Raw genomic sequence first — 22,657 nt, 5'->3', positions numbered from 1 at the left:
TTTGTTAGTTGCCAACGCGTAGCTGGGCAGTGGATTTCGTATGTCGCCGCATCGTGCAGTGCTTTGTTACTCCTGTGCATCTCGCAGCTGCATGTCGAGGCGATCGTGGTAAATATCGCTGCGTGCAAGCGTCAGCGTAGCGTCAGTCGAGCAAAGTCGAGACAAGTCAAGCTGAGAGCTGTAGGAGATGTACGCAATCAAATGTAGGCGTGTGAAAGCGACGCAGACAACACTGCCCAAGTGTCCCACGTGATGTGACGAAGAGCCAGTACACCCCCACACAGCAGAGTGGCGCAGTGCCCATAACCCAGAGGTCCGTGGATCGAAACCACGCTCTGCTAAAATTATTTCTTTTCCTGATTGTGTCGGGCTCGATTATTACGCCTAGAGAGTCGGCTGGGGGCATTGATTCAGCCTCAAAAGCAAACCCAGTAATTCTGAAGTGTGAAGAATGCGAGAACTACTTCCTAAGATGCATCATTTTTTAAGATTTTGCAGCAAGTTAATGCTCTTCCGTCCCACACGCGCACCACTCGAGCAGGTTTGTGAGATAAAAATCGCGTCTCCCCGGCGGGGAATCGAACCCCGGTCTCCCGCGTGACAGGCGGGGATACTAACCACTATACTACCGAGGAAGACGCAACTAGCGCACATAATACACATTAATCTTGCTGACATAGCTGATACATCTGAAATGTAGCCTCCTGATGCTGTCAGAGACAGCTGCTACGAAATAAAAGTATGCCCCAGGTGAGGCTCGAACTCACAACCCCGGCATTGCTCACGGCTACTGCCTTATAAGTACCGTGCGCTAACCAATTGCGCCACTGGGGCTACAGCAAAACGCTCTCAGTTAGCCATATTCGCATTGCTGCAAACCAGTGGTGGCTACAAAAACATATGATCGCCACCTGCGGCCATACTGCGACTTTGGCACCTAAGTACGAACGCTTCGTGCTATTCGTGTTTGATATGCTACGCTTACATGCACATCAACCGCCTCTCGTCATCGAAAAAATGCAGAAAAACGCGCGCCTTGCCTCGTGCTACCTGTCGAACAGCGAGCGCAGATGTGTGGCAAGCTCCAAGCTCTGCAGGCGCACCGCGACCACGCAGCTGGACGAGTGGTGCCTTCCTTGGGAGCTTGATGAGCCCTGGAGAACACGTTTCTTAGCGAATTGCACTTGCCTTGTAGCGAGAAATGCTGCCACTGGCCCTGTGGCGCAACGGATAACGCGTCTGACTACGGATCAGAAGATTCCAGGTTCGAATCCTGGCAGGGTCGGCATTTTGTTAGTTGCCAACGCGTAGCTGGGCAGTGGATTTCGTATGTCGCCGCATCGTGAAGTGCTTTGTTACTCCTGTGCATCTCGCAGCTGCATGTCGAGGCGATCGTGGTAAATATCGCTGCGTGCAAGCGTCAGCGTAGCGTCAGTCGAGCAAAGTCGAGACAAGTCAAGCTGAGAGCTGTAGGAGATGTACGCAATCAAATGTAGGCGTGTGAAAGCGACGCAGACAACACTGCCCAAGTGTCCCACGTGATGTGACGAAGAGCCAGTATACCCCCACACAGCAGAGTGGCGCAGTGGAAGCGTGCTGGGCCCATAACCCAGAGGTCCGTGGATCGAAACCACGCTCTGCTAAAATTATTTCTTTTCCTGATTGTGTCGGGCTCGATTATTACGCCTAGAGAGTCGGCTGGGGGCATTGATTCAGCCTCAAAAGCAAACCCAGTAATTCTGAAGTGTGAAGAATGCGAGAACTACTTCCTAAGATGCATCATTTTTTAAGATTTTGCAGCAAGTTAATGCTCTTCCGTCCCACACGCGCACCACTCGAGCAGGTTTGTGAGATAAAAATCGCGTCTCCCCGGCGGGGAATCGAACCCCGGTCTCCCGCGTGACAGGCGGGGATACTAACCACTATACTACCGAGGAAGACGCAACTAGCGCACATAATACACATTAATCTTGCTGACATAGCTGATACATCTGAAATGTAGCCTCCTGATGCTGTCAGAGACAGCTGCTACGAAATAAAAGTATGCCCCAGGTGAGGCTCGAACTCACAACCCCGGCATTGCTCACGGCTACTGCCTTATAAGTACCGTGCGCTAACCAATTGCGCCACTGGGGCTACAGCAAAACGCTCTCAGTTAGCCATATTCGCATTGCTGCAAACCAGTGGTGGCTACAAAAACATATGATCGCCACCTGCGGCCATACTGCGACTTTGGCACCTAAGTACGAACGCTTCGTGCTATTCGTGTTTGATATGCTACGCTTACATGCACATCAACCGCCTCTCGTCATCGAAAAATGCAGAAAAACGCGCGCCTTGCCTCGTGCTACCTGTCGAACAGCGAGCGCAGATGTGTGGCAAGCTCCAAGCTCTGCAGGCGCACCGCGACCACGCAGCTGGACGAGTGGTGCCTTCCTTGGGAGCTTGATGAGCCCTGGAGAACACGTTTCTTAGCGAATTGCACTTGCCTTGTAGCGCGAAATGCTGCCACTGGCCCTGTGGCGCAACGGATAACGCGTCTGACTACGGATCAGAAGATTCCAGGTTCGAATCCTGGCAGGGTCGGCATTTTGTTAGTTGCCAACGCGTAGCTGGGCAGTGGATTTCGTATGTCGCCGCATCGTGCAGTGCTTTGTTACTCCTGTGCATCTCGCAGCTGCATGTCGAGGCGATCGTGGTAAATATCGCTGCGTGCAAGCGTCAGCGTAGCGTCAGTCGAGCAAAGTCGAGACAAGTCAAGCTGAGAGCTGTAGGAGATGTACGCAATCAAATGTAGGCGTGTGAAAGCGACGCAGACAACACTGCCCAAGTGTCCCACGTGATGTGACGAAGAGCCAGTACACCCCCACACAGCAGAGTGGCGCAGTGCCCATAACCCAGAGGTCCGTGGATCGAAACCACGCTCTGCTAAAATTATTTCTTTTCCTGATTGTGTCGGGCTCGATTATTACGCCTAGAGAGTCGGCTGGGGGCATTGATTCAGCCTCAAAAGCAAACCCAGTAATTCTGAAGTGTGAAGAATGCGAGAACTACTTCCTAAGATGCATCATTTTTTAAGATTTTGCAGCAAGTTAATGCTCTTCCGTCCCACACGCGCACCACTCGAGCAGGTTTGTGAGATAAAAATCGCGTCTCCCCGGCGGGGAATCGAACCCCGGTCTCCCGCGTGACAGGCGGGGATACTAACCACTATACTACCGAGGAAGACGCAACTAGCGCACATAATACACATTAATCTTGCTGACATAGCTGATACATCTGAAATGTAGCCTCCTGATGCTGTCAGAGACAGCTGCTACGAAATAAAAGTATGCCCCAGGTGAGGCTCGAACTCACAACCCCGGCATTGCTCACGGCTACTGCCTTATAAGTACCGTGCGCTAACCAATTGCGCCACTGGGGCTACAGCAAAACGCTCTCAGTTAGCCATATTCGCATTGCTGCAAACCAGTGGTGGCTACAAAAACATATGATCGCCACCTGCGGCCATACTGCGACTTTGGCACCTAAGTACGAACGCTTCGTGCTATTCGTGTTTGATATGCTACGCTTACATGCACATCAACCGCCTCTCGTCATCGAAAAAATGCAGAAAAACGCGCGCCTTGCCTCGTGCTACCTGTCGAACAGCGAGCGCAGATGTGTGGCAAGCTCCAAGCTCTGCAGGCGCACCGCGACCACGCAGCTGGACGAGTGGTGCCTTCCTTGGGAGCTTGATGAGCCCTGGAGAACACGTTTCTTAGCGAATTGCACTTGCCTTGTAGCGAGGAATGCTGCCACTGGCCCTGTGGCGCAACGGATAACGCGTCTGACTACGGATCAGAAGATTCCAGGTTCGAATCCTGGCAGGGTCGGCATTTTGTTAGTTGCCAACGCGTAGCTGGGCAGTGGATTTCGTATGTCGCCGCATCGTGCAGTGCTTTGTTACTCCTGTGCATCTCGCAGCTGCATGTCGAGGCGATCGTGGTAAATATCGCTGCGTGCAAGCGTCAGCGTAGCGTCAGTCGAGCAAAGTCGAGACAAGTCAAGCTGAGAGCTGTAGGAGATGTACGCAATCAAATGTAGGCGTGTGAAAGCGACGCAGACAACACTGCCCAAGTGTCCCACGTGATGTGACGAAGAGCCAGTATACCCCCACACAGCAGAGTGGCGCAGTGGAAGCGTGCTGGGCCCATAACCCAGAGGTCCGTGGATCGAAACCACGCTCTGCTAAAATTATTTCTTTTCCTGATTGTGTCGGGCTCGATTATTACGCCTAGAGAGTCGGCTGGGGGCATTGATTCAGCCTCAAAAGCAAACCCAGTAATTCTGAAGTGTGAAGAATGCGAGAACTACTTCCTAAGATGCATCATTTTTTAAGATTTTGCAGCAAGTTAATGCTCTTCCGTCCCACACGCGCACCACTCGAGCAGGTTTGTGAGATAAAAATCGCGTCTCCCCGGCGGGGAATCGAACCCCGGTCTCCCGCGTGACAGGCGGGGATACTAACCACTATACTACCGAGGAAGACGCAACTAGCGCACATAATACACATTAATCTTGCTGACATAGCTGATACATCTGAAATGTAGCCTCCTGATGCTGTCAGAGACAGCTGCTACGAAATAAAAGTATGCCCCAGGTGAGGCTCGAACTCACAACCCCGGCATTGCTCACGGCTACTGCCTTATAAGTACCGTGCGCTAACCAATTGCGCCACTGGGGCTACAGCAAAACGCTCTCAGTTAGCCATATTCGCATTGCTGCAAACCAGTGGTGGCTACAAAAACATATGATCGCCACCTGCGGCCATACTGCGACTTTGGCACCTAAGTACGAACGCTTCGTGCTATTCGTGTTTGATATGCTACGCTTACATGCACATCAACCGCCTCTCGTCATCGAAAAATGCAGAAAAACGCGCGCCTTGCCTCGTGCTACCTGTCGAACAGCGAGCGCAGATGTGTGGCAAGCTCCAAGCTCTGCAGGCGCACCGCGACCACGCAGCTGGACGAGTGGTGCCTTCCTTGGGAGCTTGATGAGCCCTGGAGAACACGTTTCTTAGCGAATTGCACTTGCCTTGTAGCGCGAAATGCTGCCACTGGCCCTGTGGCGCAACGGATAACGCGTCTGACTACGGATCAGAAGATTCCAGGTTCGAATCCTGGCAGGGTCGGCATTTTGTTAGTTGCCAACGCGTAGCTGGGCAGTGGATTTCGTATGTCGCCGCATCGTGCAGTGCTTTGTTACTCCTGTGCATCTCGCAGCTGCATGTCGAGGCGATCGTGGTAAATATCGCTGCGTGCAAGCGTCAGCGTAGCGTCAGTCGAGCAAAGTCGAGACAAGTCAAGCTGAGAGCTGTAGGAGATGTACGCAATCAAATGTAGGCGTGTGAAAGCGACGCAGACAACACTGCCCAAGTGTCCCACGTGATGTGACGAAGAGCCAGTACACCCCCACACAGCAGAGTGGCGCAGTGCCCATAACCCAGAGGTCCGTGGATCGAAACCACGCTCTGCTAAAATTATTTCTTTTCCTGATTGTGTCGGGCTCGATTATTACGCCTAGAGAGTCGGCTGGGGGCATTGATTCAGCCTCAAAAGCAAACCCAGTAATTCTGAAGTGTGAAGAATGCGAGAACTACTTCCTAAGATGCATCATTTTTTAAGATTTTGCAGCAAGTTAATGCTCTTCCGTCCCACACGCGCACCACTCGAGCAGGTTTGTGAGATAAAAATCGCGTCTCCCCGGCGGGGAATCGAACCCCGGTCTCCCGCGTGACAGGCGGGGATACTAACCACTATACTACCGAGGAAGACGCAACTAGCGCACATAATACACATTAATCTTGCTGACATAGCTGATACATCTGAAATGTAGCCTCCTGATGCTGTCAGAGACAGCTGCTACGAAATAAAAGTATGCCCCAGGTGAGGCTCGAACTCACAACCCCGGCATTGCTCACGGCTACTGCCTTATAAGTACCGTGCGCTAACCAATTGCGCCACTGGGGCTACAGCAAAACGCTCTCAGTTAGCCATATTCGCATTGCTGCAAACCAGTGGTGGCTACAAAAACATATGATCGCCACCTGCGGCCATACTGCGACTTTGGCACCTAAGTACGAACGCTTCGTGCTATTCGTGTTTGATATGCTACGCTTACATGCACATCAACCGCCTCTCGTCATCGAAAAAATGCAGAAAAACGCGCGCCTTGCCTCGTGCTACCTGTCGAACAGCGAGCGCAGATGTGTGGCAAGCTCCAAGCTCTGCAGGCGCACCGCGACCACGCAGCTGGACGAGTGGTGCCTTCCTTGGGAGCTTGATGAGCCCTGGAGAACACGTTTCTTAGCGAATTGCACTTGCCTTGTAGCGAGAAATGCTGCCACTGGCCCTGTGGCGCAACGGATAACGCGTCTGACTACGGATCAGAAGATTCCAGGTTCGAATCCTGGCAGGGTCGGCATTTTGTTAGTTGCCAACGCGTAGCTGGGCAGTGGATTTCGTATGTCGCCGCATCGTGAAGTGCTTTGTTACTCCTGTGCATCTCGCAGCTGCATGTCGAGGCGATCGTGGTAAATATCGCTGCGTGCAAGCGTCAGCGTAGCGTCAGTCGAGCAAAGTCGAGACAAGTCAAGCTGAGAGCTGTAGGAGATGTACGCAATCAAATGTAGGCGTGTGAAAGCGACGCAGACAACACTGCCCAAGTGTCCCACGTGATGTGACGAAGAGCCAGTATACCCCCACACAGCAGAGTGGCGCAGTGGAAGCGTGCTGGGCCCATAACCCAGAGGTCCGTGGATCGAAACCACGCTCTGCTAAAATTATTTCTTTTCCTGATTGTGTCGGGCTCGATTATTACGCCTAGAGAGTCGGCTGGGGGCATTGATTCAGCCTCAAAAGCAAACCCAGTAATTCTGAAGTGTGAAGAATGCGAGAACTACTTCCTAAGATGCATCATTTTTTAAGATTTTGCAGCAAGTTAATGCTCTTCCGTCCCACACGCGCACCACTCGAGCAGGTTTGTGAGATAAAAATCGCGTCTCCCCGGCGGGGAATCGAACCCCGGTCTCCCGCGTGACAGGCGGGGATACTAACCACTATACTACCGAGGAAGACGCAACTAGCGCACATAATACACATTAATCTTGCTGACATAGCTGATACATCTGAAATGTAGCCTCCTGATGCTGTCAGAGACAGCTGCTACGAAATAAAAGTATGCCCCAGGTGAGGCTCGAACTCACAACCCCGGCATTGCTCACGGCTACTGCCTTATAAGTACCGTGCGCTAACCAATTGCGCCACTGGGGCTACAGCAAAACGCTCTCAGTTAGCCATATTCGCATTGCTGCAAACCAGTGGTGGCTACAAAAACATATGATCGCCACCTGCGGCCATACTGCGACTTTGGCACCTAAGTACGAACGCTTCGTGCTATTCGTGTTTGATATGCTACGCTTACATGCACATCAACCGCCTCTCGTCATCGAAAAAATGCAGAAAAACGCGCGCCTTGCCTCGTGCTACCTGTCGAACAGCGAGCGCAGATGTGTGGCAAGCTCCAAGCTCTGCAGGCGCACCGCGACCACGCAGCTGGACGAGTGGTGCCTTCCTTGGGAGCTTGATGAGCCCTGGAGAACACGTTTCTTAGCGAATTGCACTTGCCTTGTAGCGAGAAATGCTGCCACTGGCCCTGTGGCGCAACGGATAACGCGTCTGACTACGGATCAGAAGATTCCAGGTTCGAATCCTGGCAGGGTCGGCATTTTGTTAGTTGCCAACGCGTAGCTGGGCAGTGGATTTCGTATGTCGCCGCATCGTGCAGTGCTTTGTTACTCCTGTGCATCTCGCAGCTGCATGTCGAGGCGATCGTGGTAAATATCGCTGCGTGCAAGCGTCAGCGTAGCGTCAGTCGAGCAAAGTCGAGACAAGTCAAGCTGAGAGCTGTAGGAGATGTACGCAATCAAATGTAGGCGTGTGAAAGCGACGCAGACAACACTGCCCAAGTGTCCCACGTGATGTGACGAAGAGCCAGTATACCCCCACACAGCAGAGTGGCGCAGTGGAAGCGTGCTGGGCCCATAACCCAGAGGTCCGTGGATCGAAACCACGCTCTGCTAAAATTATTTCTTTTCCTGATTGTGTCGGGCTCGATTATTACGCCTAGAGAGTCGGCTGGGGGCATTGATTCAGCCTCAAAAGCAAACCCAGTAATTCTGAAGTGTGAAGAATGCGAGAACTACTTCCTAAGATGCATCATTTTTTAAGATTTTGCAGCAAGTTAATGCTCTTCCGTCCCACACGCGCACCACTCGAGCAGGTTTGTGAGATAAAAATCGCGTCTCCCCGGCGGGGAATCGAACCCCGGTCTCCCGCGTGACAGGCGGGGATACTAACCACTATACTACCGAGGAAGACGCAACTAGCGCACATAATACACATTAATCTTGCTGACATAGCTGATACATCTGAAATGTAGCCTCCTGATGCTGTCAGAGACAGCTGCTACGAAATAAAAGTATGCCCCAGGTGAGGCTCGAACTCACAACCCCGGCATTGCTCACGGCTACTGCCTTATAAGTACCGTGCGCTAACCAATTGCGCCACTGGGGCTACAGCAAAACGCTCTCAGTTAGCCATATTCGCATTGCTGCAAACCAGTGGTGGCTACAAAAACATATGATCGCCACCTGCGGCCATACTGCGACTTTGGCACCTAAGTACGAACGCTTCGTGCTATTCGTGTTTGATATGCTACGCTTACATGCACATCAACCGCCTCTCGTCATCGAAAAAATGCAGAAAAACGCGCGCCTTGCCTCGTGCTACCTGTCGAACAGCGAGCGCAGATGTGTGGCAAGCTCCAAGCTCTGCAGGCGCACCGCGACCACGCAGCTGGACGAGTGGTGCCTTCCTTGGGAGCTTGATGAGCCCTGGAGAACACGTTTCTTAGCGAATTGCACTTGCCTTGTAGCGAGGAATGCTGCCACTGGCCCTGTGGCGCAACGGATAACGCGTCTGACTACGGATCAGAAGATTCCAGGTTCGAATCCTGGCAGGGTCGGCATTTTGTTAGTTGCCAACGCGTAGCTGGGCAGTGGATTTCGTATGTCGCCGCATCGTGCAGTGCTTTGTTACTCCTGTGCATCTCGCAGCTGCATGTCGAGGCGATCGTGGTAAATATCGCTGCGTGCAAGCGTCAGCGTAGCGTCAGTCGAGCAAAGTCGAGACAAGTCAAGCTGAGAGCTGTAGGAGATGTACGCAATCAAATGTAGGCGTGTGAAAGCGACGCAGACAACACTGCCCAAGTGTCCCACGTGATGTGACGAAGAGCCAGTATACCCCCACACAGCAGAGTGGCGCAGTGGAAGCGTGCTGGGCCCATAACCCAGAGGTCCGTGGATCGAAACCACGCTCTGCTAAAATTATTTCTTTTCCTGATTGTGTCGGGCTCGATTATTACGCCTAGAGAGTCGGCTGGGGGCATTGATTCAGCCTCAAAAGCAAACCCAGTAATTCTGAAGTGTGAAGAATGCGAGAACTACTTCCTAAGATGCATCATTTTTTAAGATTTTGCAGCAAGTTAATGCTCTTCCGTCCCACACGCGCACCACTCGAGCAGGTTTGTGAGATAAAAATCGCGTCTCCCCGGCGGGGAATCGAACCCCGGTCTCCCGCGTGACAGGCGGGGATACTAACCACTATACTACCGAGGAAGACGCAACTAGCGCACATAATACACATTAATCTTGCTGACATAGCTGATACATCTGAAATGTAGCCTCCTGATGCTGTCAGAGACAGCTGCTACGAAATAAAAGTATGCCCCAGGTGAGGCTCGAACTCACAACCCCGGCATTGCTCACGGCTACTGCCTTATAAGTACCGTGCGCTAACCAATTGCGCCACTGGGGCTACAGCAAAACGCTCTCAGTTAGCCATATTCGCATTGCTGCAAACCAGTGGTGGCTACAAAAACATATGATCGCCACCTGCGGCCATACTGCGACTTTGGCACCTAAGTACGAACGCTTCGTGCTATTCGTGTTTGATATGCTACGCTTACATGCACATCAACCGCCTCTCGTCATCGAAAAAATGCAGAAAAACGCGCGCCTTGCCTCGTGCTACCTGTCGAACAGCGAGCGCAGATGTGTGGCAAGCTCCAAGCTCTGCAGGCGCACCGCGACCACGCAGCTGGACGAGTGGTGCCTTCCTTGGGAGCTTGATGAGCCCTGGAGAACACGTTTCTTAGCGAATTGCACTTGCCTTGTAGCGAGAAATGCTGCCACTGGCCCTGTGGCGCAACGGATAACGCGTCTGACTACGGATCAGAAGATTCCAGGTTCGAATCCTGGCAGGGTCGGCATTTTGTTAGTTGCCAACGCGTAGCTGGGCAGTGGATTTCGTATGTCGCCGCATCGTGCAGTGCTTTGTTACTCCTGTGCATCTCGCAGCTGCATGTCGAGGCGATCGTGGTAAATATCGCTGCGTGCAAGCGTCAGCGTAGCGTCAGTCGAGCAAAGTCGAGACAAGTCAAGCTGAGAGCTGTAGGAGATGTACGCAATCAAATGTAGGCGTGTGAAAGCGACGCAGACAACACTGCCCAAGTGTCCCACGTGATGTGACGAAGAGCCAGTACACCCCCACACAGCAGAGTGGCGCAGTGCCCATAACCCAGAGGTCCGTGGATCGAAACCACGCTCTGCTAAAATTATTTCTTTTCCTGATTGTGTCGGGCTCGATTATTACGCCTAGAGAGTCGGCTGGGGGCATTGATTCAGCCTCAAAAGCAAACCCAGTAATTCTGAAGTGTGAAGAATGCGAGAACTACTTCCTAAGATGCATCATTTTTTAAGATTTTGCAGCAAGTTAATGCTCTTCCGTCCCACACGCGCACCACTCGAGCAGGTTTGTGAGATAAAAATCGCGTCTCCCCGGCGGGGAATCGAACCCCGGTCTCCCGCGTGACAGGCGGGGATACTAACCACTATACTACCGAGGAAGACGCAACTAGCGCACATAATACACATTAATCTTGCTGACATAGCTGATACATCTGAAATGTAGCATCCTGATGCTGTCAGAGACAGCTGCTACGAAATAAAAGTATGCCCCAGGTGAGGCTCGAACTCACAACGCCGGCATTGCTCACGGCTACTGCCTTATAAGTACCGTGCGCTAACCAATTGCGCCACTGGGGCTACAGCAAAACGCTCTCAGTTAGCCATATTCGCATTGCTGCAAACCAGTGGTGGCTACAAAAACATATGATCGCCACCTGCGGCCATACTGCGACTTTGGCACCTAAGTACGAACGCTTCGTGCTATTCGTGTTTGATATGCTACGCTTACATGCACATCAACCGCCTCTCGTCATCGAAAAAATGCAGAAAAACGCGCGCCTTGCCTCGTGCTACCTGTCGAACAGCGAGCGCAGATGTGTGGCAAGCTCCAAGCTCTGCAGGCGCACCGCGACCACGCAGCTGGACGAGTGGTGCCTTCCTTGGGAGCTTGATGAGCCCTGGAGAACACGTTTCTTAGCGAATTGCACTTGCCTTGTAGCGAGAAATGCTGCCACTGGCCCTGTGGCGCAACGGATAACGCGTCTGACTACGGATCAGAAGATTCCAGGTTCGAATCCTGGCAGGGTCGGCATTTTGTTAGTTGCCAACGCGTAGCTGGGCAGTGGATTTCGTATGTCGCCGCATCGTGCAGTGCTTTGTTACTCCTGTGCATCTCGCAGCTGCATGTCGAGGCGATCGTGGTAAATATCGCTGCGTGCAAGCGTCAGCGTAGCGTCAGTCGAGCAAAGTCGAGACAAGTCAAGCTGAGAGCTGTAGGAGATGTACGCAATCAAATGTAGGCGTGTGAAAGCGACGCAGACAACACTGCCCAAGTGTCCCACGTGATGTGACGAAGAGCCAGTATACCCCCACACAGCAGAGTGGCGCAGTGGAAGCGTGCTGGGCCCATAACCCAGAGGTCCGTGGATCGAAACCACGCTCTGCTAAAATTATTTCTTTTCCTGATTGTGTCGGGCTCGATTATTACGCCTAGAGAGTCGGCTGGGGGCATTGATTCAGCCTCAAAAGCAAACCCAGTAATTCTGAAGTGTGAAGAATGCGAGAACTACTTCCTAAGATGCATCATTTTTTAAGATTTTGCAGCAAGTTAATGCTCTTCCGTCCCACACGCGCACCACTCGAGCAGGTTTGTGAGATAAAAATCGCGTCTCCCCGGCGGGGAATCGAACCCCGGTCTCCCGCGTGACAGGCGGGGATACTAACCACTATACTACCGAGGAAGACGCAACTAGCGCACATAATACACATTAATCTTGCTGACATAGCTGATACATCTGAAATGTAGCCTCCTGATGCTGTCAGAGACAGCTGCTACGAAATAAAAGTATGCCCCAGGTGAGGCTCGAACTCACAACCCCGGCATTGCTCACGGCTACTGCCTTATAAGTACCGTGCGCTAACCAATTGCGCCACTGGGGCTACAGCAAAACGCTCTCAGTTAGCCATATTCGCATTGCTGCAAACCAGTGGTGGCTACAAAAACATATGATCGCCACCTGCGGCCATACTGCGACTTTGGCACCTAAGTACGAACGCTTCGTGCTATTCGTGTTTGATATGCTACGCTTACATGCACATCAACCGCCTCTCGTCATCGAAAAAATGCAGAAAAACGCGCGCCTTGCCTCGTGCTACCTGTCGAACAGCGAGCGCAGATGTGTGGCAAGCTCCAAGCTCTGCAGGCGCACCGCGACCACGCAGCTGGACGAGTGGTGCCTTCCTTGGGAGCTTGATGAGCCCTGGAGAACACGTTTCTTAGCGAATTGCACTTGCCTTGTAGCGAGAAATGCTGCCACTGGCCCTGTGGCGCAACGGATAACGCGTCTGACTACGGATCAGAAGATTCCAGGTTCGAATCCTGGCAGGGTCGGCATTTTGTTAGTTGCCAACGCGTAGCTGGGCAGTGGATTTCGTATGTCGCCGCATCGTGCAGTGCTTTGTTACTCCTGTGCATCTCGCAGCTGCATGTCGAGGCGATCGTGGTAAATATCGCTGCGTGCAAGCGTCAGCGTAGCGTCAGTCGAGCAAAGTCGAGACAAGTCAAGCTGAGAGCTGTAGGAGATGTACGCAATCAAATGTAGGCGTGTGAAAGCGACGCAGACAACACTGCCCAAGTGTCCCACGTGATGTGACGAAGAGCCAGTACACCCCCACACAGCAGAGTGGCGCAGTGCCCATAACCCAGAGGTCCGTGGATCGAAACCACGCTCTGCTAAAATTATTTCTTTTCCTGATTGTGTCGGGCTCGATTATTACGCCTAGAGAGTCGGCTGGGGGCATTGATTCAGCCTCAAAAGCAAACCCAGTAATTCTGAAGTGTGAAGAATGCGAGAACTACTTCCTAAGATGCATCATTTTTTAAGATTTTGCAGCAAGTTAATGCTCTTCCGTCCCACACGCGCACCACTCGAGCAGGTTTGTGAGATAAAAATCGCGTCTCCCCGGCGGGGAATCGAACCCCGGTCTCCCGCGTGACAGGCGGGGATACTAACCACTATACTACCGAGGAAGACGCAACTAGCGCACATAATACACATTAATCTTGCTGACATAGCTGATACATCTGAAATGTAGCATCCTGATGCTGTCAGAGACAGCTGCTACGAAATAAAAGTATGCCCCAGGTGAGGCTCGAACTCACAACGCCGGCATTGCTCACGGCTACTGCCTTATAAGTACCGTGCGCTAACCAATTGCGCCACTGGGGCTACAGCAAAACGCTCTCAGTTAGCCATATTCGCATTGCTGCAAACCAGTGGTGGCTACAAAAACATATGATCGCCACCTGCGGCCATACTGCGACTTTGGCACCTAAGTACGAACGCTTCGTGCTATTCGTGTTTGATATGCTACGCTTACATGCACATCAACCGCCTCTCGTCATCGAAAAAATGCAGAAAAACGCGCGCCTTGCCTCGTGCTACCTGTCGAACAGCGAGCGCAGATGTGTGGCAAGCTCCAAGCTCTGCAGGCGCACCGCGACCACGCAGCTGGACGAGTGGTGCCTTCCTTGGGAGCTTGATGAGCCCTGGAGAACACGTTTCTTAGCGAATTGCACTTGCCTTGTAGCGAGAAATGCTGCCACTGGCCCTGTGGCGCAACGGATAACGCGTCTGACTACGGATCAGAAGATTCCAGGTTCGAATCCTGGCAGGGTCGGCATTTTGTTAGTTGCCAACGCGTAGCTGGGCAGTGGATTTCGTATGTCGCCGCATCGTGCAGTGCTTTGTTACTCCTGTGCATCTCGCAGCTGCATGTCGAGGCGATCGTGGTAAATATCGCTGCGTGCAAGCGTCAGCGTAGCGTCAGTCGAGCAAAGTCGAGACAAGTCAAGCTGAGAGCTGTAGGAGATGTACGCAATCAAATGTAGGCGTGTGAAAGCGACGCAGACAACACTGCCCAAGTGTCCCACGTGATGTGACGAAGAGCCAGTATACCCCCACACAGCAGAGTGGCGCAGTGGAAGCGTGCTGGGCCCATAACCCAGAGGTCCGTGGATCGAAACCACGCTCTGCTAAAATTATTTCTTTTCCTGATTGTGTCGGGCTCGATTATTACGCCTAGAGAGTCGGCTGGGGGCATTGATTCAGCCTCAAAAGCAAACCCAGTAATTCTGAAGTGTGAAGAATGCGAGAACTACTTCCTAAGATGCATCATTTTTTAAGATTTTGCAGCAAGTTAATGCTCTTCCGTCCCACACGCGCACCACTCGAGCAGGTTTGTGAGATAAAAATCGCGTCTCCCCGGCGGGGAATCGAACCCCGGTCTCCCGCGTGACAGGCGGGGATACTAACCACTATACTACCGAGGAAGACGCAACTAGCGCACATAATACACATTAATCTTGCTGACATAGCTGATACATCTGAAATGTAGCCTCCTGATGCTGTCAGAGACAGCTGCTACGAAATAAAAGTATGCCCCAGGTGAGGCTCGAACTCACAACCCCGGCATTGCTCACGGCTACTGCCTTATAAGTACCGTGCGCTAACCAATTGCGCCACTGGGGCTACAGCAAAACGCTCTCAGTTAGCCATATTCGCATTGCTGCAAACCAGTGGTGGCTACAAAAACATATGATCGCCACCTGCGGCCATACTGCGACTTTGGCACCTAAGTACGAACGCTTCGTGCTATTCGTGTTTGATATGCTACGCTTACATGCACATCAACCGCCTCTCGTCATCGAAAAAATGCAGAAAAACGCGCGCCTTGCCTCGTGCTACCTGTCGAACAGCGAGCGCAGATGTGTGGCAAGCTCCAAGCTCTGCAGGCGCACCGCGACCACGCAGCTGGACGAGTGGTGCCTTCCTTGGGAGCTTGATGAGCCCTGGAGAACACGTTTCTTAGCGAATTGCACTTGCCTTGTAGCGAGAAATGCTGACACTGGCCCTGTGGCGCAACGGATAACGCGTCTGACTACGGATCAGAAGATTCCAGGTTCGAATCCTGGCAGGGTCGGCATTTTGTTAGTTGCCAACGCGTAGCTGGGCAGTGGATTTCGTATGTCGCCGCATCGTGCAGTGCTTTGTTACTCCTGTGCATCTCGCAGCTGCATGTCGAGGCGATCGTGGTAAATATCGCTGCGTGCAAGCGTCAGCGTAGCGTCAGTCGAGCAAAGTCGAGACAAGTCAAGCTGAGAGCTGTAGGAGATGTACGCAATCAAATGTAGGCGTGTGAAAGCGACGCAGACAACACTGCCCAAGTGTCCCACGTGATGTGACGAAGAGCCAGTATACCCCCACACAGCAGAGTGGCGCAGTGGAAGCGTGCTGGGCCCATAACCCAGAGGTCCGTGGATCGAAACCACGCTCTGCTAAAATTATTTCTTTTCCTGATTGTGTCGGGCTCGATTATTACGCCTAGAGAGTCGGCTGGGGGCATTGATTCAGCCTCAAAAGCAAACCCAGTAATTCTGAAGTGTGAAGAATGCGAGAACTACTTCCTAAGATGCATCATTTTTTAAGATTTTGCAGCAAGTTAATGCTCTTCCGTCCCACACGCGCACCACTCGAGCAGGTTTGTGAGATAAAAATCGCGTCTCCCCGGCGGGGAATCGAACCCCGGTCTCCCGCGTGACAGGCGGGGATACTAACCACTATACTACCGAGGAAGACGCAACTAGCGCACATAATACACATTAATCTTGCTGACATAGCTGATACATCTGAAATGTAGCCTCCTGATGCTGTCAGAGACAGCTGCTACGAAATAAAAGTATGCCCCAGGTGAGGCTCGAACTCACAACCCCGGCATTGCTCACGGCTACTGCCTTATAAGTACCGTGCGCTAACCAATTGCGCCACTGGGGCTACAGCAAAACGCTCTCAGTTAGCCATATTCGCATTGCTGCAAACCAGTGGTGGCTACAAAAACATATGATCGCCACCTGCGGCCATACTGCGACTTTGGCACCTAAGTACGAACGCTTCGTGCTATTCGTGTTTGATATGCTACGCTTACATGCACATCAACCGCCTCTCGTCATCGAAAAAATGCAGAAAAACGCGCGCCTTGCCTCGTGCTACCTGTCGAACAGCGAGCGCAGATGTGTGGCAAGCTCCAAGCTCTGCAGGCGCACCGCGACCACGCAGCTGGACGAGTGGTGCCTTCCTTGGGAGCTTGATGAGCCCTGGAGAACACGTTTCTTAGCGAATTGCACTTGCCTTGTAGCGAGAAATGCTGCCACTGGCCCTGTGGCGCAACGGATAACGCGTCTGACTACGGATCAGAAGATTCCAGGTTCGAATCCTGGCAGGGTCGGCATTTTGTTAGTTGCCAACGCGTAGCTGGGCAGTGGATTTCGTATGTCGCCGCATCGTGCAGTGCTTTGTTACTCCTGTGCATCTCGCAGCTGCATGTCGAGGCGATCGTGGTAAATATCGCTGCGTGCAAGCGTCAGCGTAGCGTCAGTCGAGCAAAGTCGAGACAAGTCAAGCTGAGAGCTGTAGGAGATGTACGCAATCAAATGTAGGCGTGTGAAAGCGACGCAGACAACACTGCCCAAGTGTCCCACGTGATGTGACGAAGAGCCAGTATACCCCCACACAGCAGAGTGGCGCAGTGGAAGCGTGCTGGGCCCATAACCCAGAGGTCCGTGGATCGAAACCACGCTCTGCTAAAATTATTTCTTTTCCTGATTGTGTCGGGCTCGATTATTACGCCTAGAGAGTCGGCTGGGGGCATTGATTCAGCCTCAAAAGCAAACCCAGTAATTCTGAAGTGTGAAGAATGCGAGAACTACTTCCTAAGATGCATCATTTTTTAAGATTTTGCAGCAAGTTAATGCTCTTCCGTCCCACACGCGCACCACTCGAGCAGGTTTGTGAGATAAAAATCGCGTCTCCCCGGCGGGGAATCGAACCCCGGTCTCCCGCGTGACAGGCGGGGATACTAACCACTATACTACCGAGGAAGACGCAACTAGCGCACATAATACACATTAATCTTGCTGACATAGCTGATACATCTGAAATGTAGCCTCCTGATGCTGTCAGAGACAGCTGCTACGAAATAAAAGTATGCCCCAGGTGAGGCTCGAACTCACAACCCCGGCATTGCTCACGGCTACTGCCTTATAAGTACCGTGCGCTAACCAATTGCGCCACTGGGGCTACAGCAAAACGCTCTCAGTTAGCCATATTCGCATTGCTGCAAACCAGTGGTGGCTACAAAAACATATGATCGCCACCTGCGGCCATACTGCGACTTTGGCACCTAAGTACGAACGCTTCGTGCTATTCGTGTTTGATATGCTACGCTTACATGCACATCAACCGCCTCTCGTCATCGAAAAAATGCAGAAAAACGCGCGCCTTGCCTCGTGCTACCTGTCGAACAGCGAGCGCAGATGTGTGGCAAGCTCCAAGCTCTGCAGGCGCACCGCGACCACGCAGCTGGACGAGTGGTGCCTTCCTTGGGAGCTTGATGAGCCCTGGAGAACACGTTTCTTAGCGAATTGCACTTGCCTTGTAGCGAGAAATGCTGCCACTGGCCCTGTGGCGCAACGGATAACGCGTCTGACTACGGATCAGAAGATTCCAGGTTCGAATCCTGGCAGGGTCGGCATTTTGTTAGTTGCCAACGCGTAGCTGGGCAGTGGATTTCGTATGTCGCCGCATCGTGCAGTGCTTTGTTACTCCTGTGCATCTCGCAGCTGCATGTCGAGGCGATCGTGGTAAATATCGCTGCGTGCAAGCGTCAGCGTAGCGTCAGTCGAGCAAAGTCGAGACAAGTCAAGCTGAGAGCTGTAGGAGATGTACGCAATCAAATGTAGGCGTGTGAAAGCGACGCAGACAACACTGCCCAAGTGTCCCACGTGATGTGACGAAGAGCCAGTATACCCCCACACAGCAGAGTGGCGCAGTGGAAGCGTGCTGGGCCCATAACCCAGAGGTCCGTGGATCGAAACCACGCTCTGCTAAAATTATTTCTTTTCCTGATTGTGTCGGGCTCGATTATTACGCCTAGAGAGTCGGCTGGGGGCATTGATTCAGCCTCAAAAGCAAACCCAGTAATTCTGAAGTGTGAAGAATGCGAGAACTACTTCCTAAGATGCATCATTTTTTAAGATTTTGCAGCAAGTTAATGCTCTTCCGTCCCACACGCGCACCACTCGAGCAGGTTTGTGAGATAAAAATCGCGTCTCCCCGGCGGGGAATCGAACCCCGGTCTCCCGCGTGACAGGCGGGGATACTAACCACTATACTACCGAGGAAGACGCAACTAGCGCACATAATACACATTAATCTTGCTGACATAGCTGATACATCTGAAATGTAGCCTCCTGATGCTGTCAGAGACAGCTGCTACGAAATAAAAGTATGCCCCAGGTGAGGCTCGAACTCACAACCCCGGCATTGCTCACGGCTACTGCCTTATAAGTACCGTGCGCTAACCAATTGCGCCACTTTTTTTTTTTTTTTTTTTTTTTTTTTTTATTTTTTTCTATATTTTCGGGCCTCCATCCACCCCTTATAGCCCGTCCTTCTGCTCGCCATTAAGTCGCCTTCGTTGGCGCGGCATCAAAGGCCTTTGATTTAAGGAAAATGAAAACGTTGTGGGTTATATGCGTCGTTCACGATACAAGCATCTATATGAAGAAAATAGTAACTGAAATTTATCGCGGCTCCATTGCCTCGTGTTAACAGAAAACGTCAAAGAAGTTAAAAGAAAACTGAAAATCCATTTCTTCTAAAATTAAAATGCTTTGTTCTGAACTCTGCGAAATTGAAGGAGAACTAAAATATTGCTCGAAACAGGAAACTGAATTTTCTTCATCTAACGAAATGAAGCTTGAACTCTTGCCAATCGATTACTTCAGTGGTGTTTGTAACTTGTGGTTCGGTCAACATGACACATTATTCGCCTTATAGATGGTCCGTCTGATCTTGAGTGAGTATCTACTGAATGTTCGTTAACATGAAATTCAATCAAATGATCTGGTAGTCTCTTTTTTTTTACGTTACAGTTTTGAGCAGGTAGTTGGCGAAGTTATCCTTATAGTTTTTCGTTTTCATTAGCATATGGTGCTGAGTTGTAAGATAGACCCAGAAGTCTTCTTTACTCTTTTCTTCTTTTGTAAATAAGTAATGTACAGTAGCGGCTTTTAACCAGTTTAGTGCGTTCCTTCTCGTCCGTGGGTACGGGGTATCGTCCGGCGTCAGAAAGGCAGCAGGTGTTATATATCTGGGCGATGTTCTACTGATGAGTGCTAACTTGTTCGTGATATATTCCCATATATCTTTTATGTTGTCGCACACAAACCTGTGTTCATCAGTATCCATTAAATTACACGTTGTGCACAAAGGTGATTCTGCGAGGTGTATGTTATGTAGTTTGGAGTTAGTTGCCAATTTTCTGTTAACTGCGAAATACCAAGTGGCTTTCAGTGTTGACGGCAAATACGGACAATGGATGTTCTCCCAGATTACCTTCCAGTCGTAAAAGTTGTATTTTGCTTCAATGTTATTTTTCTTCTTATCTTTCATGAGTTCCTGGTACACGTGTTTCACTGTCTTCATTTCTTGTTCGGGGATCCTTGTGTGTACATAACTGTACTCCAGTAAAAACCATTTTAAGTGGTAAAGTCCGTTTGGAATATGTTGCACCGTGATAGGTGGCCTGAGGTCGGCCGGAGCTATCTCAGTAAGCAGGTGAGCAGCGACACTATCAGCTGAGTGTTTCCATTGGTGGAAAGTTTTTGATATGTATAAAGCTTGCGCCTTCTTTCCAACATCGACAAGATTTAAGCCACCATTTTTTGTGGCAAGCGTTAAGGTGTCAAACTGAACTTTAAAAATGTGCTGATGGCTGACAAACTGTCCTAACGCTGACATAATTCGTTTTGCAGTGAGTGCAGACATTGGTAAAACTTGAGCGATATAAGTGAGTTTCGAGGTGAGGTATACATTGGCGACCATAACTTTCTGAATTTCATTTAGTTTTCGTACTCTGTGTTCCCGTATGCTGGCACGAATAGTCCGTAGAAGCTTTCTATAGTTGGTTGCAATGGTGTGCCGAATATTACTCTGAAAATCAATTCCAAGACACTTGAAGATCTTCAGTTGACGTAGTTGTCTGTGAGGGTGCGATCCTAGGCCGCGGCCAATATTGAATATTCCAGACTTTGTCCAGTTTAGCTGTGCACCTGACGCTTGCTCATATTGCCTGACTATCTGTAGTGCGGTCTCCACTTCAGTTCTATTTAGTACAAGGAAACCGACATCGTCTGCATACGCCTTGCACACTACTCGGGATCCATGTATGACGATGCCCTGTAAACTTTGCGTCAGGGTAGCTAACAAAGGCTCAATGGCAATCGCAAAAAGCGCCATGGACATTGGGCAGCCCTGCCTGACGGAACTGGCTATCTCTATTGCTCGGGTAGGCTGGCCATTGATGATGACTCTGGATAAATTAGTCGCTACCATCTGTTGTATAATTGCGACGAACCCAGGTGGAAAACCCATCGCATACATGGTACGAAAGAGATACTGGTGGTTTACCCTGTCAAAGGCTTTGTCGAAGTCCAAAGACATGATGGCACATTTCAGCTTACAGACTTCCGCAATAGAGATTAAATCACGGTAGTCGCACAAAGTCTGTTGAATTTTCCGATCCTTGCCCACGCTGGTCTGGTAAGGGCCAATGATACTGGTCATTGTAGATTTAAGCCTTTGGGCCAAAAGTCTCGCAAATATTTTATAGTCGCTGTTGAGCAGCGTTATCGGTCTTAGATTTTTTACGTTTGCACTGCCTGAGGTTTTTTTAATTAGAACGATTATGCCTTCACAGAAGCTGGCGGGGATCACGTTGTTGTGGTCTAGAAGTTCGTTACAGATGCAAGTGATTTTCGCCTTTATGGTGTTCCAGAATTTTTGATAGAATTCGGCGGGAATTCCGTCAGGTCCGGGGGATTTATTCTTAGCACTTTTCCAGAGTACATATTCCACGTCTTCTTCGGTCGCTACGTCTAATAGCTTTTCCGCGTCCACGAGACTGACTCTGTTGCGCAAATTATTCAAAAGAGCATCCTGCGCTTGCACGTTTACTTCTTTATTTGACATCAAGGTGGTGAAGTAGTTGAGCACCGCCGCTTTAATCTCGTTGTGCGTAGTCAGCGTTGCGCCATCCTCAGCAATTAACTCCGTCAGTATTTTACGGGAGCCGTTCTTACTTTCTTGGATCATATGGTAGACTGAGGTGAGTTCTTGGTGTACAGTAGTCTGGACCCGCGACCTGACTTTGTAGCCTTCTAGCTGCGTCCTCCTTAGGGTTAGGATTTTGGCCTGGATTTTCTTAATTCGTTGACAATTCTCGACAGCCGAAGTACCGAGCATATACAGTTCCCGCAGACAATGAAAATAGAAATTAATCGTCCTTTGAAGCCAAAAGCTCTTTTCCCGTGCGTAGTTCATGAAACACCACCTAATTTTAGGTTTGGCGCACCTGAGCCACCAATCAATGGCCGAATTATAAGAGGCAAATCGTTGCTCACATTCTCGCCAGGTATTGAGGAAGGCCTCTTGACACGCCGAGTCTTGTAGATGTGAGACATTTAATTTCCACAGGCCCCTGTAGCGACACGTCCGTTGTCGGTCTAGACATATAGTACAGATGTATGCAGCATGATCGGAGAACGCCACTGGCCATACTTCTGACTGCAGAATGTTATTCCTCAAAGTGGGTGTGATATAAATTCGATCAAGACGGCTTGCCGAATGGGTCGTGATATGGGTAAACCCAGGTGCTGCCCCATGCTTGAGCTCCCAAGAATCAACTAAGCGCAAGTCTCGTACAATTCGTTCCAGTTCAAGTGATTTGTTAAGATTGGGAGTCTGGTCCTTTGCACTGATGACACAGTTAAAGTCGCCTCCGAAGATGACATTGGTGTGGCGGACGCCAAAGAGAGGAACTATTTCTTCTTTAAAAAATTCTGCTCTTTGACGTCTATTACTGGAACCGGATGGGGCATAGACATTAATTAGTCTGTTGTTATAAAAAGTGCCCGCAATGCCCCTACTGTTCGGCAGTTTTGTGACGTCGGTAATAATGATACCTTCC

At 50.8% G+C, this 22,657-nt stretch overlaps 53 non-coding genes across 53 annotated transcripts; 24 read left to right on the top strand and 29 right to left on the bottom strand.

Moving 5' to 3' along the window:
• Positions 1–563: 563 nt before the first annotated feature.
• Trnad-guc (transfer RNA aspartic acid (anticodon GUC)) lies at positions 564–635 on the bottom strand. Its single transcript has one exon. It is a non-coding gene; the product is annotated as a tRNA-Asp (tRNA).
• Positions 636–742: 107 nt separating this feature from the next.
• Positions 743–834, bottom strand: Trnai-uau (transfer RNA isoleucine (anticodon UAU)). Its single transcript is given in 2 exon segments — positions 743–778; positions 797–834. It is a non-coding gene; the product is annotated as a tRNA-Ile (tRNA).
• Positions 835–1,212: 378 nt separating this feature from the next.
• Positions 1,213–1,285, top strand: Trnar-acg (transfer RNA arginine (anticodon ACG)). The gene has a single exon. It is a non-coding gene; the product is annotated as a tRNA-Arg (tRNA).
• A 286-nt stretch (positions 1,286–1,571) lies between these two features.
• Positions 1,572–1,643, top strand: Trnam-cau (transfer RNA methionine (anticodon CAU)). Its single transcript has one exon. It is a non-coding gene; the product is annotated as a tRNA-Met (tRNA).
• A 222-nt stretch (positions 1,644–1,865) lies between these two features.
• Positions 1,866–1,937, bottom strand: Trnad-guc (transfer RNA aspartic acid (anticodon GUC)). The gene has a single exon. It is a non-coding gene; the product is annotated as a tRNA-Asp (tRNA).
• Positions 1,938–2,044: 107 nt separating this feature from the next.
• Trnai-uau (transfer RNA isoleucine (anticodon UAU)) lies at positions 2,045–2,136 on the bottom strand. The gene is given in 2 exon segments: positions 2,045–2,080; positions 2,099–2,136. It is a non-coding gene; the product is annotated as a tRNA-Ile (tRNA).
• A 377-nt stretch (positions 2,137–2,513) lies between these two features.
• On the top strand, positions 2,514–2,586 carry Trnar-acg (transfer RNA arginine (anticodon ACG)). Its single transcript has one exon. It is a non-coding gene; the product is annotated as a tRNA-Arg (tRNA).
• Positions 2,587–3,153: 567 nt separating this feature from the next.
• Positions 3,154–3,225, bottom strand: Trnad-guc (transfer RNA aspartic acid (anticodon GUC)). The gene has a single exon. It is a non-coding gene; the product is annotated as a tRNA-Asp (tRNA).
• A 107-nt stretch (positions 3,226–3,332) lies between these two features.
• Positions 3,333–3,424, bottom strand: Trnai-uau (transfer RNA isoleucine (anticodon UAU)). Its single transcript is given in 2 exon segments — positions 3,333–3,368; positions 3,387–3,424. It is a non-coding gene; the product is annotated as a tRNA-Ile (tRNA).
• Positions 3,425–3,802: 378 nt separating this feature from the next.
• On the top strand, positions 3,803–3,875 carry Trnar-acg (transfer RNA arginine (anticodon ACG)). The gene has a single exon. It is a non-coding gene; the product is annotated as a tRNA-Arg (tRNA).
• Positions 3,876–4,161: 286 nt separating this feature from the next.
• On the top strand, positions 4,162–4,233 carry Trnam-cau (transfer RNA methionine (anticodon CAU)). Its single transcript has one exon. It is a non-coding gene; the product is annotated as a tRNA-Met (tRNA).
• A 222-nt stretch (positions 4,234–4,455) lies between these two features.
• Positions 4,456–4,527, bottom strand: Trnad-guc (transfer RNA aspartic acid (anticodon GUC)). Its single transcript has one exon. It is a non-coding gene; the product is annotated as a tRNA-Asp (tRNA).
• A 107-nt stretch (positions 4,528–4,634) lies between these two features.
• Trnai-uau (transfer RNA isoleucine (anticodon UAU)) lies at positions 4,635–4,726 on the bottom strand. The gene is given in 2 exon segments: positions 4,635–4,670; positions 4,689–4,726. It is a non-coding gene; the product is annotated as a tRNA-Ile (tRNA).
• A 377-nt stretch (positions 4,727–5,103) lies between these two features.
• On the top strand, positions 5,104–5,176 carry Trnar-acg (transfer RNA arginine (anticodon ACG)). The gene has a single exon. It is a non-coding gene; the product is annotated as a tRNA-Arg (tRNA).
• A 567-nt stretch (positions 5,177–5,743) lies between these two features.
• On the bottom strand, positions 5,744–5,815 carry Trnad-guc (transfer RNA aspartic acid (anticodon GUC)). The gene has a single exon. It is a non-coding gene; the product is annotated as a tRNA-Asp (tRNA).
• Positions 5,816–5,922: 107 nt separating this feature from the next.
• Positions 5,923–6,014, bottom strand: Trnai-uau (transfer RNA isoleucine (anticodon UAU)). The gene is given in 2 exon segments: positions 5,923–5,958; positions 5,977–6,014. It is a non-coding gene; the product is annotated as a tRNA-Ile (tRNA).
• Positions 6,015–6,392: 378 nt separating this feature from the next.
• Positions 6,393–6,465, top strand: Trnar-acg (transfer RNA arginine (anticodon ACG)). The gene has a single exon. It is a non-coding gene; the product is annotated as a tRNA-Arg (tRNA).
• Positions 6,466–6,751: 286 nt separating this feature from the next.
• Positions 6,752–6,823, top strand: Trnam-cau (transfer RNA methionine (anticodon CAU)). The gene has a single exon. It is a non-coding gene; the product is annotated as a tRNA-Met (tRNA).
• A 222-nt stretch (positions 6,824–7,045) lies between these two features.
• Trnad-guc (transfer RNA aspartic acid (anticodon GUC)) lies at positions 7,046–7,117 on the bottom strand. Its single transcript has one exon. It is a non-coding gene; the product is annotated as a tRNA-Asp (tRNA).
• A 107-nt stretch (positions 7,118–7,224) lies between these two features.
• Trnai-uau (transfer RNA isoleucine (anticodon UAU)) lies at positions 7,225–7,316 on the bottom strand. Its single transcript is given in 2 exon segments — positions 7,225–7,260; positions 7,279–7,316. It is a non-coding gene; the product is annotated as a tRNA-Ile (tRNA).
• Positions 7,317–7,694: 378 nt separating this feature from the next.
• Positions 7,695–7,767, top strand: Trnar-acg (transfer RNA arginine (anticodon ACG)). The gene has a single exon. It is a non-coding gene; the product is annotated as a tRNA-Arg (tRNA).
• A 286-nt stretch (positions 7,768–8,053) lies between these two features.
• On the top strand, positions 8,054–8,125 carry Trnam-cau (transfer RNA methionine (anticodon CAU)). Its single transcript has one exon. It is a non-coding gene; the product is annotated as a tRNA-Met (tRNA).
• A 222-nt stretch (positions 8,126–8,347) lies between these two features.
• Trnad-guc (transfer RNA aspartic acid (anticodon GUC)) lies at positions 8,348–8,419 on the bottom strand. The gene has a single exon. It is a non-coding gene; the product is annotated as a tRNA-Asp (tRNA).
• A 107-nt stretch (positions 8,420–8,526) lies between these two features.
• On the bottom strand, positions 8,527–8,618 carry Trnai-uau (transfer RNA isoleucine (anticodon UAU)). The gene is given in 2 exon segments: positions 8,527–8,562; positions 8,581–8,618. It is a non-coding gene; the product is annotated as a tRNA-Ile (tRNA).
• A 378-nt stretch (positions 8,619–8,996) lies between these two features.
• Trnar-acg (transfer RNA arginine (anticodon ACG)) lies at positions 8,997–9,069 on the top strand. Its single transcript has one exon. It is a non-coding gene; the product is annotated as a tRNA-Arg (tRNA).
• A 286-nt stretch (positions 9,070–9,355) lies between these two features.
• Trnam-cau (transfer RNA methionine (anticodon CAU)) lies at positions 9,356–9,427 on the top strand. Its single transcript has one exon. It is a non-coding gene; the product is annotated as a tRNA-Met (tRNA).
• A 222-nt stretch (positions 9,428–9,649) lies between these two features.
• Trnad-guc (transfer RNA aspartic acid (anticodon GUC)) lies at positions 9,650–9,721 on the bottom strand. Its single transcript has one exon. It is a non-coding gene; the product is annotated as a tRNA-Asp (tRNA).
• Positions 9,722–9,828: 107 nt separating this feature from the next.
• Positions 9,829–9,920, bottom strand: Trnai-uau (transfer RNA isoleucine (anticodon UAU)). The gene is given in 2 exon segments: positions 9,829–9,864; positions 9,883–9,920. It is a non-coding gene; the product is annotated as a tRNA-Ile (tRNA).
• Positions 9,921–10,298: 378 nt separating this feature from the next.
• Trnar-acg (transfer RNA arginine (anticodon ACG)) lies at positions 10,299–10,371 on the top strand. The gene has a single exon. It is a non-coding gene; the product is annotated as a tRNA-Arg (tRNA).
• A 567-nt stretch (positions 10,372–10,938) lies between these two features.
• Positions 10,939–11,010, bottom strand: Trnad-guc (transfer RNA aspartic acid (anticodon GUC)). The gene has a single exon. It is a non-coding gene; the product is annotated as a tRNA-Asp (tRNA).
• Positions 11,011–11,117: 107 nt separating this feature from the next.
• On the bottom strand, positions 11,118–11,209 carry Trnai-uau (transfer RNA isoleucine (anticodon UAU)). The gene is given in 2 exon segments: positions 11,118–11,153; positions 11,172–11,209. It is a non-coding gene; the product is annotated as a tRNA-Ile (tRNA).
• Positions 11,210–11,587: 378 nt separating this feature from the next.
• Trnar-acg (transfer RNA arginine (anticodon ACG)) lies at positions 11,588–11,660 on the top strand. Its single transcript has one exon. It is a non-coding gene; the product is annotated as a tRNA-Arg (tRNA).
• A 286-nt stretch (positions 11,661–11,946) lies between these two features.
• Positions 11,947–12,018, top strand: Trnam-cau (transfer RNA methionine (anticodon CAU)). Its single transcript has one exon. It is a non-coding gene; the product is annotated as a tRNA-Met (tRNA).
• A 222-nt stretch (positions 12,019–12,240) lies between these two features.
• On the bottom strand, positions 12,241–12,312 carry Trnad-guc (transfer RNA aspartic acid (anticodon GUC)). Its single transcript has one exon. It is a non-coding gene; the product is annotated as a tRNA-Asp (tRNA).
• A 107-nt stretch (positions 12,313–12,419) lies between these two features.
• Trnai-uau (transfer RNA isoleucine (anticodon UAU)) lies at positions 12,420–12,511 on the bottom strand. Its single transcript is given in 2 exon segments — positions 12,420–12,455; positions 12,474–12,511. It is a non-coding gene; the product is annotated as a tRNA-Ile (tRNA).
• A 378-nt stretch (positions 12,512–12,889) lies between these two features.
• On the top strand, positions 12,890–12,962 carry Trnar-acg (transfer RNA arginine (anticodon ACG)). The gene has a single exon. It is a non-coding gene; the product is annotated as a tRNA-Arg (tRNA).
• A 567-nt stretch (positions 12,963–13,529) lies between these two features.
• Trnad-guc (transfer RNA aspartic acid (anticodon GUC)) lies at positions 13,530–13,601 on the bottom strand. The gene has a single exon. It is a non-coding gene; the product is annotated as a tRNA-Asp (tRNA).
• A 107-nt stretch (positions 13,602–13,708) lies between these two features.
• On the bottom strand, positions 13,709–13,800 carry Trnai-uau (transfer RNA isoleucine (anticodon UAU)). The gene is given in 2 exon segments: positions 13,709–13,744; positions 13,763–13,800. It is a non-coding gene; the product is annotated as a tRNA-Ile (tRNA).
• A 378-nt stretch (positions 13,801–14,178) lies between these two features.
• On the top strand, positions 14,179–14,251 carry Trnar-acg (transfer RNA arginine (anticodon ACG)). Its single transcript has one exon. It is a non-coding gene; the product is annotated as a tRNA-Arg (tRNA).
• Positions 14,252–14,537: 286 nt separating this feature from the next.
• On the top strand, positions 14,538–14,609 carry Trnam-cau (transfer RNA methionine (anticodon CAU)). Its single transcript has one exon. It is a non-coding gene; the product is annotated as a tRNA-Met (tRNA).
• Positions 14,610–14,831: 222 nt separating this feature from the next.
• Trnad-guc (transfer RNA aspartic acid (anticodon GUC)) lies at positions 14,832–14,903 on the bottom strand. The gene has a single exon. It is a non-coding gene; the product is annotated as a tRNA-Asp (tRNA).
• Positions 14,904–15,010: 107 nt separating this feature from the next.
• Trnai-uau (transfer RNA isoleucine (anticodon UAU)) lies at positions 15,011–15,102 on the bottom strand. The gene is given in 2 exon segments: positions 15,011–15,046; positions 15,065–15,102. It is a non-coding gene; the product is annotated as a tRNA-Ile (tRNA).
• A 378-nt stretch (positions 15,103–15,480) lies between these two features.
• Positions 15,481–15,553, top strand: Trnar-acg (transfer RNA arginine (anticodon ACG)). Its single transcript has one exon. It is a non-coding gene; the product is annotated as a tRNA-Arg (tRNA).
• A 286-nt stretch (positions 15,554–15,839) lies between these two features.
• On the top strand, positions 15,840–15,911 carry Trnam-cau (transfer RNA methionine (anticodon CAU)). Its single transcript has one exon. It is a non-coding gene; the product is annotated as a tRNA-Met (tRNA).
• Positions 15,912–16,133: 222 nt separating this feature from the next.
• On the bottom strand, positions 16,134–16,205 carry Trnad-guc (transfer RNA aspartic acid (anticodon GUC)). The gene has a single exon. It is a non-coding gene; the product is annotated as a tRNA-Asp (tRNA).
• A 107-nt stretch (positions 16,206–16,312) lies between these two features.
• Trnai-uau (transfer RNA isoleucine (anticodon UAU)) lies at positions 16,313–16,404 on the bottom strand. The gene is given in 2 exon segments: positions 16,313–16,348; positions 16,367–16,404. It is a non-coding gene; the product is annotated as a tRNA-Ile (tRNA).
• Positions 16,405–16,782: 378 nt separating this feature from the next.
• Positions 16,783–16,855, top strand: Trnar-acg (transfer RNA arginine (anticodon ACG)). The gene has a single exon. It is a non-coding gene; the product is annotated as a tRNA-Arg (tRNA).
• A 286-nt stretch (positions 16,856–17,141) lies between these two features.
• Positions 17,142–17,213, top strand: Trnam-cau (transfer RNA methionine (anticodon CAU)). The gene has a single exon. It is a non-coding gene; the product is annotated as a tRNA-Met (tRNA).
• A 222-nt stretch (positions 17,214–17,435) lies between these two features.
• On the bottom strand, positions 17,436–17,507 carry Trnad-guc (transfer RNA aspartic acid (anticodon GUC)). The gene has a single exon. It is a non-coding gene; the product is annotated as a tRNA-Asp (tRNA).
• Positions 17,508–17,614: 107 nt separating this feature from the next.
• Positions 17,615–17,706, bottom strand: Trnai-uau (transfer RNA isoleucine (anticodon UAU)). Its single transcript is given in 2 exon segments — positions 17,615–17,650; positions 17,669–17,706. It is a non-coding gene; the product is annotated as a tRNA-Ile (tRNA).
• A 378-nt stretch (positions 17,707–18,084) lies between these two features.
• On the top strand, positions 18,085–18,157 carry Trnar-acg (transfer RNA arginine (anticodon ACG)). The gene has a single exon. It is a non-coding gene; the product is annotated as a tRNA-Arg (tRNA).
• A 286-nt stretch (positions 18,158–18,443) lies between these two features.
• Trnam-cau (transfer RNA methionine (anticodon CAU)) lies at positions 18,444–18,515 on the top strand. The gene has a single exon. It is a non-coding gene; the product is annotated as a tRNA-Met (tRNA).
• Positions 18,516–18,737: 222 nt separating this feature from the next.
• Trnad-guc (transfer RNA aspartic acid (anticodon GUC)) lies at positions 18,738–18,809 on the bottom strand. Its single transcript has one exon. It is a non-coding gene; the product is annotated as a tRNA-Asp (tRNA).
• Positions 18,810–22,657: the final 3,848 nt, after the last annotated feature.

This window comes from Schistocerca nitens, unplaced genomic scaffold, assembly GCF_023898315.1.
Source record: "Schistocerca nitens isolate TAMUIC-IGC-003100 unplaced genomic scaffold, iqSchNite1.1 HiC_scaffold_366, whole genome shotgun sequence".
Taxonomy (NCBI): domain Eukaryota; kingdom Metazoa; phylum Arthropoda; class Insecta; order Orthoptera; family Acrididae; genus Schistocerca; species Schistocerca nitens.
Note: the sequence above shows the minus strand (reverse complement) of the source record. Positions and strands in the feature narration are given on the sequence as shown.